The 3858-nt window shown below is 44.0% G+C and overlaps 1 non-coding gene across 1 annotated transcript; it reads right to left on the reverse strand.

The window, feature by feature from the left end:
• Nucleotides 1-266: 266 nt before the first annotated feature.
• On the reverse strand, nt 267-359 carry trnar-ucg (transfer RNA arginine (anticodon UCG)). The gene is made up of 2 exons: nt 323-359; nt 267-302 (listed from the first exon to the last, which is right to left on the reverse strand). It is a non-coding gene; the product is annotated as a tRNA-Arg (tRNA).
• Nucleotides 360-3858: the final 3499 nt, after the last annotated feature.

Here is a 3858-nt window from a genome sequence, read left to right on the forward strand (position 1 = left end):
ATTTTCCTCCACAGAATTTTATGAAACCATTTGCTGCAAAGCCTGTTGCTCCATTCGGGAGCATCAATTATTTATTAAGATCACACAAAAAATATTGATTTCTTGGGAGGAGAATAAAATAAAGAGATGAGAAAATTTAATGAACAGATCAAGAAGGAAATGCATTCAGAGAAAGCGCCCTGCAGTGTGTGCAATACAATGCAGAGCTTTCAGCTGAAGAAGGAAATCTCGGTTTGCCGTTAGTTCTCCCAGATTTCTGCATAAAACGACCGCGACATGACTCGAACCTGCAATCTTCTGATATCATCACCGCACAGAACTACCGAAGTCAGACGCCTTATCCATTAGGCCACGCGGTCAACAGATGCCATGCCGTTCCAAATGTTAGCTCCATGTGAATAACTGCCGTGATTGTATTTATTTTCAGTTCCGTTTTTGGATGCTTCTCTGATTCCCAGATGCCAAAAAATTGAAGGGGAATCCCCAGAGTTTGTGAACGGCCGGAAACTAAAGTCCACTTCTATCATTCTTGGGTGCCTGTCTGTGTGGAGTTTGCCCGTTCTCCCCATGTCTGCGTGGGTTTCCTTCGGGTGCTCCGGTATCCTCTCATCTCCAACGATGTGCAGATTCGGTGGATTGACCAGGCAAAATTGACCCTTATTTTCAGGGGGATAAGCAGCGTAATTACGTGGGGTTACAGGGAGCGATTCTCTGTCGGAGAGTCGGTGCAGAATGTCTGGGCCGAATGGCCTCCTTCCGCACTGTCGGGATCCTATGCCTCCTCCGTATCCTGTCTTAAATCTTTAATACCTGTCCCTGAATACTTCTGCTCGCAGCTAATGCAGCAACTTCCCCCTGTGTGCCTTAGTTCAATATGTTATAGTATTTTACACCTCTCGGACAGCACCACTCAATCCCGTTTGCTGCAAAGAGAGAAACTCCGAATTATCCAGCATTACCTTGTCGGTATAATCCCTCATCGCTGGATCCAAAACAGTAAATCTCGTTTCCCCCCTCATAAGGACCCTCACGCACTTTCTAAGCTGTGCTTACCGGGCCTGGGTGCAATCCAAAAACAGCTGCAGTTGATCAGAACTTCATAAAGATTGAGCATAACTTCCCTGCTTTTATACTCAGTGCCTCGACTTACGAAGCCAATGATCCAATCCGCCTTCCTGACGACTCTTTCCATCAAAGGCATCTTTGAACCTCAGGTCCCCGTCAGCCTGCACACAGTCTAGAACTGGACCATTCAGTTCCTATTGCCTCTCCCCATCTCTTCTGTCAAAATGCAGCTCTGTTCCTGAGTGTGGTATTAATACTGTGTCTCTGTTACAATATCACTGAGAGCTGAGGCTGCAGCTTTTGTTTCTCCAAGATAATCTTTCTGGAAAAAGCCGGAATTTACAAGGATTTTTGTAATTGAGACATTGTCTGGCCGTCTGTGTCTCACTGCCCTAACTCACTCTGTCTCTGTCTATCCCTCCACGCCCTCTCATCAACTTTATATGAAGGGGGGAATTTGTGGGTTAGTAACTGAGTGCACACAATCTGTACATTCATCTGACCAAATAGAATTCAGCTTGTGAACAAGATCATAATTTCAACCAGTTCTGGGTTCACCCAGGCACAGCTCTAATTGGCTGCAGCCCCCTGAATCTGGGGCACCGACACTGTGAGCATCGCCGGCCTCAGCGGTTTTAACAGTTCCTGACCTGTGAAACTCCAACTAATGCCCGAGAATCCACAGCACAGAGCGAGGAGGCGAAGTCCTGGGGCTGTCAATCTGAGACAGAGTTTGATCTGTCAATGTGCAGAGGTGAACATTGTGCCAGCGAGAGTGTGTTAAAGGGGCGGCTGGGTTAGACAAATGTTAGTGTTTGTGTGTCCGCACTCCGCTCCGGATTCTCCAGCCCTTCTTGTGTCAACTCGAAAGATTCTCTTGTCATTAGATCGTGCTGCTGTCCTGCTCAGACCTGAAGAAAGAATTTAAGCGAAAGTTTTGGTCGATTTTAAGGTTTCAGTCGACAAACGAACTCTGAGTCAGCGCTCGACTGAGAGAGCGCGATCAATTCAGCAAAGAGACATGTTGAAATGGAAATTGCTGCCCTGAATTCAGATGGAAATTTCTCAACGGGAAATTTTCAGATTTCAGTCATAGAAGTAGGACAGTCTGAGAATCTGGAGTGTCCAATTTTAATTGCAGTGGGAGAGTTTGTGAGGAGAGTGAAACACAGAGAGACTGGAGGAGCCGGGAGCTGACAACAGCTTGTCTCTGCTCCGTCTGCTCTCTGCCTTTAAGCTGCTCTGTGCCGCCACCGCTAGTTTCATTTCGGATCCAGGTCTGACTCTCACAGACATTTTCCAGACATTCTTGGATATAATTTTGTCGGTCTGGGACATATTGTACCAGAAATATATCTTGTGCGTAAACAATACAACAATCGCTTTCTAAATGAGCTGCCCAGCACGGTTCAATGTGTCAGAAATTATTGGACTATTTTAAAGCAACATCGATTTGGATACAGAATTCTCTCATCTCTGAATATATTCCATCCCTTTATCGCTTGTTTTTGGAGTCCTGGGCAAAGTGACAACTTAATCCAAAGACATTTTGAAATTAATTCAAACATGACATTTCCAGATGTCTTCTGAATATCTATAATCCTCCTTTGCAAACGTTCCAATGTGTTTATAATTCCCGATATTCGACATGTTCCTTCCTTTCCCAAGATGTTTTAAGCAGGAATACCTAACGCCCAGCAATAAACAGCTTATAGCATTTTTTGAATGAACATTATATTTTATCATCGAAGCAGCACTTTGATATTCTCATTCATGCAATGCATTCTGATGAAGTGTATTTCCTACGCCTTGTATGTCATTAAACAAGAATGTTACTCTGAAATGAGATGTAGTTTTGTCCCTTGTGTCCTGATAGTGCTCTTTTTCTTTCTTCCTACGTCATGATTTTTCTCATGGAAGGGAGTTGCAGCACAGAAACCATTCGGCCTATCTTGTCGATGCCAGCATAGTTCCCGATCATTATAGAAAAATACCACAGTAAATTACAAATCAATATAATCGACTGCCCTGGAGAAGCCAATTAAACATTTCTCGTCTCAGTCACTGCGCGCACGGCATGAACCTGCGCGAGGAAGCGAGGGTTTCGAGTCGAACGCCTTACCCACTCAGCCATCGAAGCTGCTTATTTCTCAAAGTGATGGAATCGACTCAGCAATGTTCATCTTAACTTCATAAGAAGTCTCACAACACCAGTTTTAGTCCAACAGGTTTATTTGGCAGCAAAAGCCACTAGCTGGAGTCACATGATGAAGGAGCAACGCTCCGAAAGCTCGTGGCTTTTGCTACCAAATAAACCTGTTGGACTTCAACCTGGTGTTGTGAGATTTCTTACTGTGTTTACCCCAGTCCAACGCCGACATCTCCACATCATCTTAACTTCGTCAGGCACCAGGATTGTGCAGAGAACAGTGTGAGCTGAAATATGTTCCTCTTTTATTTGGTGTCCTATTCTTTGACTGATAATTCATTTATTAGTTCAGACTTGTTCTTCTATTTCAATATTGTTTTCAGTATAAACAAATTGAAACCGATTTCTCCGTCCGAAAAAAAAATTAAACGGAAGTCCATTTTATTTCGTTACCGCCTATTGTTCTGTTCGAACTTTAGTATATCCACATGTTTTGAAACGCAAGAGACGGTGGATAAGGTCCGAAGTAAATTATCAAGGTGATGGCCGGGAAGCGCACTCGAGCCAACTGCTTGGAATGCAGCTATGCTCACCACTATCGCACCATCTCTCGCTCTGTTTCATTAATTGTTATTTTCATTCGT

Source organism: Mustelus asterias, unplaced genomic scaffold (assembly GCF_964213995.1).
Source record: "Mustelus asterias unplaced genomic scaffold, sMusAst1.hap1.1 HAP1_SCAFFOLD_152, whole genome shotgun sequence".
NCBI classification, from domain to species: domain Eukaryota; kingdom Metazoa; phylum Chordata; class Chondrichthyes; order Carcharhiniformes; family Triakidae; genus Mustelus; species Mustelus asterias.